The sequence below is a fragment of the Amblyomma mixtum genome, chromosome 8 (assembly GCF_055824585.1).
Source record: "Amblyomma mixtum isolate Tamu chromosome 8, ASM5582458v1, whole genome shotgun sequence".
Classification (NCBI taxonomy): domain Eukaryota; kingdom Metazoa; phylum Arthropoda; class Arachnida; order Ixodida; family Ixodidae; genus Amblyomma; species Amblyomma mixtum.
In genome coordinates, this window is record NC_143019.1 from 92688529 (window position 1) to 92704998 (window position 16470).

A 16470-nucleotide genomic window follows, 5' to 3' on the forward strand; every position below is an offset into this window, starting at 1 on the left:
AAAGTTAAATTGACGGCGTGCTCACACATCGATCTGCACTCTTAGCAATTAAAGAGGCCTCAATTATTTCTCTTTATGTCTTTCCTCCCGCTTTTGCAAGAAATTCAGCATCTTCTAAAAACGCTCCACAGTCGCGTTTTACGCACTTCAAGCAGTGAATGGCCATATTGCTTCCTGATTTACTTGACAAGTTGCGCTCATGCGCACTCGCCCTTTCATTAAAGCAAAGCCCTGTTTGGCCGAGAAAACAAGGACCCTAACAATAGCTCCGCCCAACAAGCACATACTACTTAGGAACCTGAATGCTTTGGTAACTTTGGCCGAAAGCTGTGATGGAGGGCTTAAATACTTGCAATAGCACAAATGCAGTGAAGAAACCTTCAGTGCTTGCTATTATTGACGGTGATTATAGTTTGTGAAGAAAGAACGTGCTCAGCGATTTGGTACTGTGCAACCTGAAAATGTTCTAGAACGAAAATAGGTGATGTGCGCGAAAGTTCAGCATATCATATCGGTCACTCCTCTTTAAGGAGCAGAGTGAGTCATGCGAATGACGCTCTTCTATGCATCGTTTCACGTCATGATGCTACATTTGACAAATGGGTTCATTGGGCTGCCGGGCGCGCAGCCTAAGGCGGCTGAGAACTCTTCGACGTGTCGAAAGGTGTCGTCGCACTCGTCGCCGTCGGCCGCAGGGAACACGCTCTCGCTGCCCAGGCAGGTTGAGTAGCACGCCGCGATGAAGAACAGGGCGGCGCTGCCGTAGCCCTCGAACCCTTCGAGAAGTTCGTCGTAGCCCTCCGAGGCGGCGCTGCGTTGTCTCTACGCTTGCAGCGACACCTCGAGGGCGAGCGTGTGCTCGAGCTGACGGAGAATGTCGAAGAGATTGCCGTATCCACTGCTCACGTTCGCGGCGCACTCCAGCGCCCTCCCGAAGGACCCCATGGCTCCCGGCGAAGTGATGTAGCTGCGATTTAAGCTTAATACACTATTAGGCAGCTTTTTTTTGCTATATGCTAGTGCACTGTCTTACTGTCTTACTGGCTGTCGAACAATTCGAAAAGGTTGGCACTGAGGGAAAAAAAGATACTATTGGCGTTTTTACACCTTTTGTTCCTGGAAGAATTAAAATCTTTCCCAGTGGATCTTCGATACACTTATTTGTCGTTACTCCAACAGCTGCGCAGCAATCGAACCCCTGAAAACAGGCATATTATTGATCCCTTCAAATATTTTTTAACGATGAAATGGAATCCATCGCAGTCACTTTACTACACTTTTCATTTTTTTTTCTCAGGCCCATACGCTAACAAGCATCACTCAGCGAAAGAGAATGAAGTCCAGCTCATTCTTTACTCCCTCTCGGTGCAATATATTTGATGATGATGATAAAGCCTGAGGACATCATTTTCATTCTCATCAAATAATGGTGAGCAGAAATTGTCGGGAGCCATCTGACCTTAAACGTAAGAGGGCTGTCTTCGCGGGGCAGTGGGCCCTTGGGGTTGTCAAACTATTTCCATGGAGAGAAGGAACGGATGGAAGAGAGGGAGAGAGAGCGGGGAGAAACATCGCGCGGAAAGATAACCTATTTTCTACGCGTGACATTTCTAAACAAGCCGATATATATAAGCTTGTATTTCTGAGCCTATAGAGACGGCATGCTTCGCTAGTATCAGGAATCCTCTTAAATACTGTTACTATCGTAGGAAAGAGGTGTGAAGCGTTACAATCATACGTGATTCTTGCTCTGCGAGCACACGCCAGGGGGTCGACAAATCGAAACGCACCTGTGCTGCGTCAAAAGCCAAAGGAACATTCACTAAAATTATCAGTGGTGGTAGAAAGTAGCATAGGCTTTCGCTTCTCGATTCATGGTGAGCACGCGTTTCAGCAGAGTTGCTTCACAGCAGCCTACCTGTCGCTGAACAGTCGGCTGAGTGCCAAGGCGACGCTGTATCCGAGGCCTCCGTGGTTCATGGCCGGCGCGGCGCTCTCGTCCAGCCACGGAAAGGAGAATGCATACGGGAGCAGCGCCACGTCACGGCCGGGAAGAAGCGTGAACCACTCGGCGAACTCGATTCGCGCCGAGGCCGTGCGTTCGCTGGCGTCCACATGGTCCAGGCTGACCGCCTGCCAGTTGTCCACCAACGAAGCGTTCATGTCAGGGAAGGTCGCCTCGTGCTGCACGGGCTGCATAACGAGAAAGAAAAGGTCGCAAAATTGGAATTAGTTCAATACTAAAATAGGAGTATTTGCAGTACTAGGACGAGAGGAAAATATTTTCGGCAGTGCTTGTTCGGGCTATAAAGGGGAATATCAAAGCAACCAATCATCACAAAACAATTGCACTGCCGGGGAAAAGCATTTGCCATCGACCTACAATTCACGCTTAACTGCACTAGCTGGAGGCAATTTATCCCAGGAAACTTCTTTGTTTCACCTTAATAAATTTGCCTTGTCTTGAAGTAGACTTTATTACCTCTTGGGGCCGTCCGTTGTCGTCCCTTTTCATTGCAAGCCCTCTGTTTCCGTCCTTTAGTGCAGAGGGACGCGCAATGGAATACGATATCATTATTGGAAAACATCGCGAAAGTCAGACTTCTGTTTTGAAAGAGCTTGGCATCGTCGCGGACTTTGAAGCATATCTGACATCCTAGCATCAGTTGCAGCGTCACGAAGATTCAAAAGAAGACTTTTGAACCTTCACGTTACGGCGGCGTTGTATGAGGCATCAACGCAGCTCTTCATTCCCAAGGCGACGCCGCAGTGGCCCAGTGGTTATGGTGCTCGGGTGCTGATCCGGAAGACGCGGGTTCGGTCTCGGCCGCGGCGGTCGCATCTCGTTGGAGGTGAAATGCTAGAGGCGCGCGTGTAGTGTATGATGTCAGGGCACGTTAAAAAACCCCAGGTGGCCGAAATTTCCGGAGCCCTTCACTACGGCGTCCCTCATAGCCTGAGTTGCTTTGGGACGTTAAACCGCAATAAACCAATCCCCTTCCCGTCGAACCTTGACCGACTGCTGGCCGAAGCGCGGGTCGAAGTACCCAAGGACGATGTCAGAGCTGTTCCAGTCCTGGACGAGTACGCGGTGAGGGTCCCAATGTAGCCACTTCTCGAGGCGGGCAGCGAAGGTCCTGCGGGTGTCCACGACCAGAAGCTGAGCGGCGTGCTTGGCCCTGCCGGAGAGGACTTCGTCGTAGTATGCGCCGAAGACCTCGGCGCAGCTCAGCATGTAAACCTTGCTAAGGCAGAAGGCACCGTGGTACAGTTCGGCTCTCATTTCGCTGCGTGAAAACCATGAGCACGTCGAAATCTTACGATAGAATACGAATGCGAAAAATGAGGAATGAACGGGAGGGAAGCGGCATGCCGTTGTACCCCGGAGGCTATCGTTCCGCTACCTGTGCTGAGAACGCATTGCTGTTCTGTACTGGGTTCGGCTTTGACGATTATCAGCTGGACGCTCCACTACAGCTGTAGTGTACATTGTGTCGTTCGCGCGTGCTCTTATTCGGCTTAGGTTATGGATATCACACACGCCACACCTGTATAATCTTACGGTGTAAATAGATTAGTTGTACATTGTATCTGTCCCCCCTTACCTTTCTTACTGCCCCCTCAACTCTTTCAGTTCATGTCTGCAGTCTGCCTGCTGTCCCTTTAACTCCGCTGCCCCAGATTAGGTGCTTCTCATAGCGATGGCATAAGCCGAGGCTAGCAAAAATCTTTTCATTATTATTTTATTTTAAAATAAACAACTACTACAACGTTCGGTGCGTCAAGATCACGCGGACGCACAAATTTACCTACTCTACGAAGCTAATAAAACATGAAAAAGCAGGTAAAAAGAAGCTCCAACCCGCTGTCCCTCAGGCAGGCCCTGAGAGAGGCGTGGTACATTTCGGATCTCAGCTCGCTGCCTCAAGACAACGCGGATGCCGAAATTTAGCAATAGTTTACGAAGCTGAAGAGAAAATGAGAGAGATGAAGGGGGGGGGGGGGAGGGGGGGGGCCTCAACCCGCTGACCCTTAGCCTTCTGCTCCGCTCCTTGCTAGGGAAAGAGAGGCGTCCTACATTTCGGTTCTTGCTTCGCTGCCTCTTATTTCGCTGCCTTATTTCGCTGCCTCAACAGCGTGTTTTTATTCAGTCCCGCCCAACTTCAGGTTCAAGTTTGTAATCATCGTCCAACCAAACGGATGCCGATACAGCGCAGTAGGTTCTAACGCGATTAGAAGGTTAAAATTCCTGGCTATCCTACAACGATTAATCTGCTGCCCTAACCGTGTACTTCTTCGCAACGACGCTGAAACGAATACTTGATATTAGCTAGCCCAGGAACAGCTGTATTTCGCAGCATCGCGTCTGTTTCGCAATAAATGAACGTCATGCGTCAGTTTTAGCTGGAACGAACATTAATCTCCAGTTCACGCTAGGCATGCACAGCGCGGCCCCTCACCGGGTGTAGAAGTTGAGCAGTAGCTTCTGGTTGGCGAACAGTGCCGCCATCTGCACGACACACCAGGACAAGAACAGGTGCATCTGGTCCTCCCCATGTGAACTCCACAGAAAGAGGAATGTGCGCACGAAACCTGGCTTCTCCGACACGAAGACGATGTCTTTCTCCGAGTGCTCCACATAGTACTCGAGTTCCTGAAGCCAGCGTTGCTTTGTGAGCCCCGGAACCTTTCGGAACATGTAGCCAGTGTCCAGACCACTGTGAAAATGATGTGCGCTCTCGAAGGAATATCGCAGCTCAGTCAGGTGGGTTTGGCCGAGCCTTTTCGTGACTGCGAAGGTCACGGTGGTGTTGTCTTTCTCGTCGTGCTCGTATTCACGGTAAGCAAGGAACTCCCGCCTGCGGAGAATATGCTCCCGTCAGACGCACCAAAAGACCTTCTTCTTCTACTGTTTCTCCAAACAGTCACTCACCTGAGCTCCTCAAAGTAGATCTTCGCTTCGTGGTCACTGCCCTCCAAGCTCTTGTGCTTTCGGAGGATGCGCTCAAAATCACTCAGGGGCTCCAGTACGACCGTGGTGGCGTTCGGGTCTTGTTGCAACACAACATAGAGCAGGGGGCTCCAGTGCAGCCTGATGGACGCGTGAAACCACGTGCGAAGCATGTCCGGCCTGTTGGAGTGCTTGGGTAGGCGGGGCCACACAATGCCCGCGTCCAACAGCGCTCTTTTGACCTGTGATCACCGTGAGAACGGGAAGGATCTCTCTGAAAAGTGTGCGTTGGAAAGCTCGAATTATGTTTGGATTTTCAGTGATCTCACTCGCAAGCTACAGCCAATCTCAAGGGGTGGTCGGAAGTAAGACATATCCAAAGATATGTAGCGGCTAAACCTTCACATAGAAATATCAGTGCCCCAGCAGAAAGGTAAAATATAGCCATCAGCAGACTGCATCAAGTTATAGCCAGGAGATTTTTTGTGTAATGAAGGAGCAATGAAAAAAGAAAGGTACTATCTACGGGAAACTTCACGGCACCTCACGATTTCGGTATGAAAATGCTAATGGACAAACATAAGAGAAAGAAAGACATTGCATCTCCACTCCATTGTATCTCCACAAGGGAGCAAGCATCTAATTGTGCATTGGTGTCGTGCCTCATCATTATTATCAAAATCAGCCTGACTATGCCCACTGCAGAGTAAAAGGCCTCTCTAGTGTCCCTCCACTTAACCCTGACCTTTGCGAGCTACGCCCTTCTGACCCCCGGAAGCTTCTTAATCTCATCCGCCAACCTATCTTTCTGCCGCCTGCTGCTACGCCTGCCTTCCCTAGGAATCCACTCCGTTGCCCTTAAGGACAAGTGGTTTTATTTCCTTCACACTACATGCCCTGCATAAGCCCAGATATTCCTCTTTATTTCGAGTAGGATGTCGTTAACTCGCATTTCTTCCCTCACTCACTCTGCCCGGGCGGAGTGGGTGAATATTTCACTAAAACAAGAAGACAACATATGACCTGCGTTCCTTCGCCCCTTCTGAATCGCTCAACGCCTAGATTCGATTTGCCAGTGCATTTCAGCAGAAATATGCCCCCCCCTCCAGAAATCCTCGTCCATGCACGCAGCTCGCCTTCTCCAGCTCGTCAGCCCTTTCCCGAAGCACGTCGTCGCAGCTGCGGTAGAAGGCGGCCGCCCTTTGCAGCGACGTCTGTCCCGTGGTGGGCACGGGCACTGATCGCAGCAGGGACGACAGCTCTCGCTGAACGTCCAGGAAGGCCACCTCGCGCACGGTGAGCTGGTTACGACGCCGCCAGCCATCGCACACGAATCGCGTGAAGCTCTCGCACGGGTTAAGCGAGGTGTTCAGCGTGTACCGAAGACGGTGTGCGTAGTCGAGGCACCGCTCGGTACGACACACGCGGATGCTGCCGTGCCACTTGGAGACTTCAGGGTGTACGAAGAACAGCAGCAGGAAGAGGGATGCGACGAGCACCCCTACCAGGAGAACCACGCCGAAGATGGGCAGCATCGGTGGCTGGCTCTTGAAGAGCGCCTGCGATGACATCGTTGATGTTCAGGGAGGGTGTTCTGGACAATGAGTCGTCCAGACGAGGCGCGATTCCAAAAGAGTGTGTGAGTCCAAAGGAGTCGTGAGTTGAAACCAATAAATGAGCCTAGATGATTTGTGGATCTGAGTGATACATGACGGTTTGGGATTTGGTTTATTGGGTTTAACCTCCGAGACGACCCAAGCCATGAGGGACGCCGTAGTTAAGGGCTGCGGAATTTTCGACCACCTGGGGCTCTGTAACGTGTACAGAAATCGCAAACTACATGGGCCTCTAGAATTTTGCCCTCATCAAAATTACACCGCCGCGGCCGGAATCGAACCGGCTCCGAGTGAGATATGAGTCGCTATGAGTGGTTGACCAGAGAGGACTGGGGAGTGAGTGAACCTAAGTGATTTGCGAGCCTAAACGAGTTTGGATTCATGAGTTATAGTGAGCCGGGACATCTGCGAGTGTGAGTTTGAGTCGGCCAAACTTTTGTGAGTGAACAGACAGAAGCATTAAAATTTCTTTCTGACCGTCAGAGTGGAAATAAAACCGTATATAGCATTTGAAGATGGTTCCAGAAAATTTAATCTAAGCACCTCTATGTTACTGCCTCCAACACAGTGCGCAAGGTTTCCCGAGTGGCACTGCTCCTAAATGATGGTCATAAATCAGTGTACGGTGTGAAAGTAAACGAGGAACTTTTCCAAAGACGAATATGAAATATGCATTGTGCTTTGACTGTACATTCTGTGACCCGCGCAACGTAGACAGCGCAATGAACAGTGCGACAGCGGCTTAGCCTAAGAAGAGGTCACCTTTACGCCTTTGTTGGCGGAGGAGCCCTGCGTTGTGCTGGATACGAACTGCGGTGTCCTTGTCACGCTCCGCGTTGTCTCCACGTACGCCGGCTGGATGCTTTCCCGATGGTTAGCTTGATGAAGCGGCGAGTCCGACCTGGTCGACTTTGAGGAGGCCTGCGAGTGTGCCGACTGGGCCTCGCTGCCACCGGAGAGGGACCGTGTGCATCTCGGCGGGCTTCTCATCCGAATGTGCTCGAACTTGTGCGGCTGGGGCTGGCGTCGACCACATCTACGCTCAGGTGATTCCCCCGGTAAGGCCGTTGACATGCGTCGAGGTGAGTGTCTTCCGTAACTCGGCACGGACGTTCCACTGTGTTCGGGAGTCCCGCGGCGACTGGATAAGGAGGAGGACAGCGACTTCCCGGATAGGGACATTCTTCTTTGGGGTTTCTCATCTTCGCACACTGTGCGCCTGTCCCGAAGATGCTCTCGCAGGCAACTTTTTTGTGACGAATGCCGCGAGCGAGAGAGACTGCTGGTAGGTCGAATGATCATCTTGTTTTCATTGCGTTCATGCGCAGCGTCTTTAGGGGAGAAGCGCCCAGACATTGCTGGAGAAAATGAGCTCGGAGACGTGTGGCAACGTTGTACATCTCTGCTAATGGCGTCTCTTCCAGGGAGTGAGCTCGGACGTTCAGAATGTTCGCGTCGCGGTTGAAATTCTCGCTGTTGCTGGTCGCGCTCTGATAAGGACGGCGTCCGGCCCCCATTTATCACCACTGACGTCAAACTTGAGGACGCTGAGCTAGCCCCGGATGAAGCTCGACCCTTACAATGGGGTCCACTTCTGATTCGTCGTTCTGATTCAGCCGTAACCTCCACAGCCGTCGCTGGCGGGGTGCCTGACCCTGGGCGGCAGAAGTTTGACATCTGCGTTCCGGTTGACTGGAAGTCTTTCCCTGCAAGGTATTTCCCCTCTCCGGCAAACCGTGGTATCGTTATTGTTAAAACCTGCAAACATGTAAAGAGAAGTAGAAAATGCTTTCAAAAAGCGCGTACTACTTAATGGATTTCTCTACGATTCGGCAATGTAGACATTAAAAATCTGAAGTCCTTTTTTAGACAGGGTGAACAATTATAGAGCCGTTTCTTCAGTCAAATGTAGCAGACAGACGGGCGAGACATAGGTGAGCACAAGACACACACAAAGCAAAAGTGTTAATTTGATTAAGAGAATTAGGAACACAGACTGGAATAACGCATGAATAAGTTAAATAATACTTCAGTAACTCAACCCTCCCTTTCTTTGTTTGCTGCCAGTCTCTGCTGACACCCCCCCCACCAAAAAAAAAATTTATTGTTCATATTTTGCTGGTTAGTGCATTGTGTTAAAATGGCGATTGTTATGGCGTTTGTTGTTGTACCTGGCAGTGTACTTTGCCTGTTGTGTTGCATTTGATTACGTTTGCGTCTTATTCCCGCCCTGCTAAAATCCCTTGTGGATTGCAGTATATGTAAATAATAAAGAGGGAGGGGCCCGATTGAGAAGATTTGACCCCTGAACATGCTGTCGAGGAGGTGGTTGGTGATAGCAAAGGAGACATATCAGCTCTACTTGACATCAAATAACAAGGGAACATCAAATAAAAACACACAGGTTTCTGAGTAACTTCGAGTTCTATATTTTACACACATGAAACAATTTACCAACCAGTAAGCTCTATTAATATAACTTTCCTTTAGAAAGGCAATTTAAGTTCGCGTTCTTAACGCCTCTCCTATAGGGTATCGTGTAGCGCTTTTCTGCGTTTAAATTTTCTGGCTTCCAACCGTGAACTCATCGAATAAGATGTGTAAAAACAGCTCCCCAATGGACATTAAAACTCTCATTGTCATCCTGCGAGCTTCAAGGACATCCACTGGATGTCCAAGGGAGTTCCAGTGCTCATTTGAAGAGAGCACAAACCTTCAACTCAGGGGTGCGCTCTCCCGAAGGCGGCGTGGCGGTGTGGTATGGTTCGAGCTGCTTCACGGCTTGTTGTGCCCGCGTACCCCGGACTTCATCTTCCTTCACTTCGCGCGCATGAGTTACAGAAGGCAGTGGGGATGGCCCGAGGCGCGGAGTTCCCGGAGGTGTCCGATGAGCATTATTTTTGAGGATGCTGAAGATGCTGCCCTGGTCCTTCGCTGGTCGTCCTGGAACATCGTGCTGAGAATAGTCGGGTTGTTGTTCGGCCAATGAGTTTGGAGGCTTGATCGCTGTCTTCGGGAGGTCGGGATCGGTCCTCGGTTGAGTTGACTTCCGTTCAGCTCCCATGAAGCCTGCGTCCGCATGCATCGTACATTTCTTCACGTCTACCGAAGCGAAAGCAAGACGACACAATACAAACTGACCAAGATTTGAAGGGAAGTCGCCCTATGCTGGCTGTAGCGGACTGAGGCTGAGGAGGCATTCAAATTTCTGATCAATCAGTTTTCGTTCTTATCACTCACGGGTAAGTACACGTCGCAGTGGGGCGCTTGAACATGCTTTATCATTAACAGATATTAAGTGAACAAATAGGCATCCAATATCCAAATGCAAGGAGGGCGTGTTTGCACAACTGCTACACTTCAGGGGACACCTGTACTGTGCACACTTCCAGTGAGCGGCCACCATAAGATTTCAACCAAACACAACTGACTAATTTCCAGACGTGCGCCCTTATCTGCAGTAGTTTCTATCTCCGCACATTCTGTAAATGCCCCATTATTTTTTCCGGCTCTTTCACGGAACCCTATCAAAAGGAGTAATAGCCGTCCAGGCACTTTTAGCAAAATTTCCTTTTGGTTCTACTACAGAGTTATGCACGGAAAGAAAACAATACTAACATCGGCATTGAAGTAGGGCCATCGCGGCCAATATTCTATGCAGTCGTGCTCATTGGACAGCACAATAGCCAATGACAGCGCCGAAGGGTCGTGAACGACCAAAACGCACAACAAAGTACATGGACCGTGACGAGCGACGCGGATTTTGTAAAGAGAATAACGGAATTTTTTAAGAAAAGAGCGCTGTAGTTATCTTTTCTGTATACTCCATACGCCTGATGAATGCTGAACGCTACTGAAAATTTTAAGTCAATCACCTTCAAGTAGTTCGATACTGTTCCTCAAGCTGCATTTTAGGATGTGTAGGCCTCGAGATCAGCCATGGACGACAACCGTAAGGCAAATGTCTACAAATTTCATGCCTGTACTGTATCTGTATGCATATCTCGTGAAAGAAGGATTCGGCTCCAAACGAAAAATATTTCTCGTTGAGCAGTTTGCCGGCTTCTTTCTGCTGAATGGAAAGTCAATCTTGTAGAAACGAAGGGTGATAGGAACTACTCAAAGCGCTTTCACATACCCTGACCGTCAGTCGGCGACTCCTGCTGAGGGCTCTCCTCGGTGCTCTCACTTTCAGAGGTTGTGTGCCCCTCAGAGTCTTCGACTGCCTCGACGGGGCCTTTGGCAGCAATGGGCCCAGGACCGTCTCGCACGGTGGCGCTTACTGGTGCGTCACGGGGATTCAGATCTGCCGCATCCATCGGTGCTGTCCTGGATCCCGGCTGATTGTTGTCGACCTCCCCAGCAGGAGACGCCGTCGCTGCGGGGCTGTCGAAGAGATGCCCCGCGACGGAGGCCTCGCGGGTGTCGCTGGGTGAGGCCGATTCCTTCATCGAAGCCATCACACGTCCGATAACCACGGTGCCTTTCTTCTTCTGCAAGCAATGGCGCTAGCGGAAGAACGAGCCCACGTGGACTTCTTTTTCTTGACTGCTTGAACTCTTAGCAGCCGCCCGTCTGAGCACGCAGAGACCGTTCTAGTGCTCCGCCTCATCAAATATGGATCACAGGCGCCAGCAATCCCGCTGGTGGCTCTACAATCACTGGAACCATCATCACAAGCCTGAGATTGTTTGTAATGCGATTAACCGTTATTATAGGGCGGTTGTTAAACCGTGTCATGCTCCACCGCCAGATGGTACCAACAGATGGCTTTTTTGTGTTGAACAGTGCGTTGCCTTAAAAGTGTTGCCTTAACAGTTGTAGCCTTAACAATGTTGCCTTAACAGTTGAACAATGCGCTGTAATTTAACTGCTGCTGAAGCTAGATGTAACCAAGAGTTTTTTGCAATTGTTTATTAACCGCATTATGTGGGCAGACTAGTTAAGGGCAGCTGAGATGTCAACTGGAGTCGTTGACAATATAATTTTGGTGGGGTGATTTTATCATCTGTGCAAGGAAACACGCGCAGCTTGGTTAGTAAGACCATCAGCCATCTGCGACAACAGTCATGCAACCCTTGTATGTCGCATTGAACAACATTATTATCTGCAGCGCTGTAAATAGAAGAGTAATTGACACAATCGTCGGCGAATGAGAGGATGTTTGATGAAATATCATTAGTCAAGATATTGATGTAAATTAAGAAAAGGAGAAGGTTAAGAACTGTGCCTTGCGGCCCACCAGAGAGCATGTTAGAGTGCGAAGAAGATTGTTGGCTTCTACTAATTGCTGGCGGTTGGTGAGGAAATCCTGTAACCATTTAAAGACGACCGGGTTAAGATTTAGCTGGGAAAGTTTAGTAGTAGGCTTTTGTGAGGAACATTGTCAAAAACCTTCCCGAAGTCGATAAACAGAGCGCCAACAGGTATGTGAAGGTGTACTTTAGTTCTTATGTAGTGAAGAAATAGAGCAAGTTGGGTATCGAATTAAAGAGCTTTTTGAAATCTGTGCTTGTTAGGGTGAAAACAATTACGCAGTCCATAACAGCCTCACCCACTTTCCAATCATGATGGACGATGCCGGATGACAATGACTGCTGAAAAATGTGGGACAAAACTCTGGTGATTTCCTTCGTGTTTTTCAGCACTTTAGCATCGATGCCGTCGACGCCAGCTGTTGAAGAAAATTTTAAAGATTCGATTAGTTTCGAGATTCCTTTAAGTTGAAAATATGATATCTGGCATGATGGGATGGATATACAACGAAACATGCGGGAGGTTATCTTCCGGTTCTGTGGCCTATTCCGCATATATGGGTATCAGCCCATTAAGCTGTGGCGTCATACCCTTAAGGCGGAGTTTAAGTGTCTCCTACAATATTTTTGCCCGTCCTGTTTGTTAACTTGCTGCCATTCTTGGCTTCTTGTGATTGTGTTCTGTTTTTATGGTTTTCAGCTGCTACCTCCCGGACGTCGTCTTCCATCTGTCCACCTTGCCTGGGGTCTCTGTCCTCACTTCTGTCTCTTCGTGCTTTGTATGCTTGTGTTTTATATTTGTTAGTGCGACGATGACTGGGCTTCCTGGACTTAGAGCTCGTGCCTTGCTTCGTTTTTTAGTCGTTTTTTGATACATTTTTATTTTAGAATGTGTTTTTTCTAGTGGTTTAGCTCCTTCTTATTTATTTTCTATCGGCTATAAGCCCGGCAAACCACTGTTGGTCTGGGCTTCCTCAGTTTTCCATTTTTATTACCTCTTTCATTGTTTTTAGAGAGCCACTCAACTAGGCAAGTAATCCATGAACTCGAGATGCGATGGGCTAATTTATATCTTGTACTATGTAAAGTGAGATTTTGAAATAAGCGACTTTTGTTCATTCATTTGCTGTCCGAAAGATATACAGCGTGTTTCACCTAAGATTTTGCACAATTTTTAAAATAGGCTTTTCGAGTTGGAAGGCCGTTTTTTGGCATATTATTATGAGTGCTGTAGTACATCAGAATACAGCTAAAACATGCTGAGTAGCATGCTGGTTAAGAAATATTGAATAGTTAGCTTTTAACTATTATAGGTAGGCACCTTAATTAGTGTGAGGCGTGTAGCCCGCCGTAAGTAGTATCCATATCAGGTTTTAGAATTTCGAAAACACGGTTACCGTCGGCGTTGTGGCCCAAGAAATTGCGGCCATTTCGACGAGTGACGCGCACTGGAGAGGTTGCTTTGCCTAGAAGCTTCTCGAAAGCGCATGTATTTTGGCGCGTTCTAGCAAAAATTTGTTAGGCCACAGCGCCGAATGTAACCGCTCATTCGAAATTCTAAAAAAAACTGATATGGATATTACTTACGGCGGGCAGCTGTGGCGTCGTCGCTGTATGTGCAGCTTGCCGTTGCGAAACAAGAGCAAATAGAAGCTGGCAGGAATTTCTCATTGCACATCTTTATTCGAAAAAATGGGTGTAAATTTAAAGGGCAAAGATTAAAGCAAAAGGCAGAACTAACTTTGAAGCCAGCCACCAGGCCATCAGAATCGCAGAAAGGTGAATTTGTCCAGAACTTTAATTCCACCAGTACATCCAGAGCCCATCCCTGTGAGGAAAAAGGATGAAGAATGACAATAAAACGAATCCGCACCAGCAGTGCGTAGGCAAAAACGCTTTGCGTTCGTTTCATTATGCTTTAACCTGCATCCAAATTCTTCACAGTGATTCAAAATAATCACTGTCACAATTAAGTGCCAAAAAGGGCAAACATATTCTAAGGAGCCACTTGAGAGGCATATACTTTAGTTCTAGTTTAGTTTAATTATAGTTGCGGCGCGTATATTTGTGGTATTGGGTTGTGACAACGCAGGCTGGCTATTATGGACTTGAAGTATGAAGTAATCGTGCGACACTGTTCACCATACAATACATTAGCCCATTTTTAGCGCTTCCTAGGGAAGTTACCTGCTCTTACAACGCAGGCAACATGGAGTAGATTATAGGGCTTGTACGATCTAGTACGTGAGATCCATGTGCTTTTACAGCGTAGGACGACCACGTATAAAAACAGCTACAAATGAGTTTTTGCCGCATAAGGTTGATTTACGCCCTTCGTGGATCGACGACCTATCAATACGTGGGGTTGGCCAAAGACCCTTTTCCGATACATCTCAACCCTGAGAAAGCTGAGTACCAGGCCGAGAGAATGCTCGCGCACAATGGAAACCATTGGGTACGCGACCGCTTCGTTTATTCCTCTACTATATTCACAGTGGTAGATACAACCTGCTTCTCGAGACTTTGTGCTTAGTGCTAGACTTCGTGTGCGCTATTAAGCTAAACTATTAAGCTGCAGCCCCTGCCGGGGTTCAGCTTAAACTAGTGAGACAGAAGAACGATTCGGCGCTGTTTTGTGCATAAGGCCGGTACATTTCTCCAAAGAATAGAGTTTTGTTAGAATGTGTACAGGATTAAAATGATTTTTGGAATGGTGCAAAGATCTCAAGGCGCTCCTTCCACGATCACCCACGTTGATGCAAGTGGCATTTTACATGTCAAGGCTCAAAGTACTAGGTAGTAGCAAAAGATCACGACGACTCTCCGTGGTCCCTTTCCGTCAATTACTTTAAGTTCCAGCTTTATGATAATGCTTCTCCCGGAACCCAAATACTTTGGCATCTGGGAAGCTTCCCGCCGAGACATCTAGAAACTTACGTGGATCGCAGTTGGCATCGTTTATTGTCCGAACTAGGGCGCTATCTGATCGCCTTCGAACCTTTGACCTCTTCGAACGAACCTCTACTTTCTTGACCAAAGAAAACAATCCTGGCAAATGCTTTCGTAGTAGTTCCTCTTGCGACGGTCCAACAGTTTTACCTCTAACTCCGCAATGCGAACGTTCCCCTTTCTCCCACTTAATCCTTACTTCGCATTCCAATAGCCTATATGCAAGTTTTTCCAGACGACTCGCTTGGGTCCAGCAATATAATTTATTAAAATTTAAATCACAGGTCACCTCGAGACGTACCGCTGAAATGCACCAAGAGAGGACCGTCATGATGTTCAGTCTGAGCATCGCATCCGTAAGTTGCACTACTTGTCTGGAACTAAGATCCAACTGCGAGCTTTTAACCGCAGCAGCTTTGGCATACACTTTTGGAGCTGGAAGTACCGAAGCGGCTGGCCGCAGAATTGCCTTCCATTGCATGCCCGTTAATGAATTTAATACTTACTTATTTCATTTGCGGGTCCTCAAAAGGATCCCGCATTGTTATTTTTTGTAACTATCTCCCCATGCCGGGAGTGGGCAATTTGCGCGCTTGCTGCATTTCATTGAATGTTGTCAGGCTCCGATTCCAGAACTGAACCCTCTGTCGGTGCCGAAAAGGCATTAGTGCAGGTGAGACAGAAAGGGAGTTTAGTTGGCCACAGCGTATGAAAGCCTGCGTCTTTTCTTTATTTTTTTAAATATAATTTGATCGACGACGTAGCTCTTCTGTGTAACATTGCGATAGACCTTGTGGAGCTCCGCGGCATCTTTTTAGCCCTTTAAACTGCACGCGCTGTCTCCCATTAATCTAGGTGCTTACGGGTACAGCACAACCACGCATGGCCCAAATTTTTCTCTTCAGATGGCAAGTGATCGCTGCGGTGATCACTTAATAAGGATGGCGAAAGTGGCGAGCTAGTTGATTCAGAGGGCGGCGCTGCTGGGGCGCGGCCAAGCTTTCGGCGGCCACCCCGAGCCGTCGCGACGAGCACGAACGACGAGGCTGCACCTTACCAGGATGAAGACCGAAGATGGAATCGCTGCTTGGCGTGGGTGGCTGCTACAATTCGTCCCGCTCGCGCCTCAGTGTGTTTTTGTTCAGCTGCGTTCAGGTATTGGCGCCCGTTTTCTTGTAACCTTAGCATTGCGCTCTCGGGAGACTTGACCGCATGTTAAGCTCTGCCGCTACGTTCCATGTTGTGCCCGCTCGAAAGAGTTGATTTGGTCCAGAATAAACTGGCGTCTTTTATGCTGACTGTGGGTGTGCCACTTGACGAGCGAGACAATAGATCGCGGACTCCGTTCGCCGGAAGGCTAGGCCTTCAGCCTAGAAGTTTCTATTCAAAAGCGGACGCTGGAACAAGCAAATCAACATTCCTCTATGTTTTCGATTGTTTCCGTGACAGTTGGCTTATTTCGTGCAGAGGAAGCTTGTAGCACCACAGTGGGCCACGGCCCATCTTAGTGTTCTTGAATTATTACCTTTACTTATTCCGTCCGGCAGGCATTGCTTTTGTGAGGCTAATGACAGGAAAGAAGCATAGAAAGCAGTGACTGATAGGAGTTTTCAAAGTAAAACCATACAAAACAGAACGTAAGACACCACTAACAGGTATATACAGGTGTTTCGACCGCATTTAGAAAACTTGACGTTGT

The 16470-nt window shown here is 48.5% G+C and overlaps 1 pseudogene; it reads right to left on the reverse strand.

Moving 5' to 3' along the window:
• Window positions 1-573: 573 nt before the first annotated feature.
• On the reverse strand, window positions 574-14777 carry LOC149333510 (uncharacterized; annotated as a pseudogene).
• Window positions 14778-16470: the final 1693 nt, after the last annotated feature.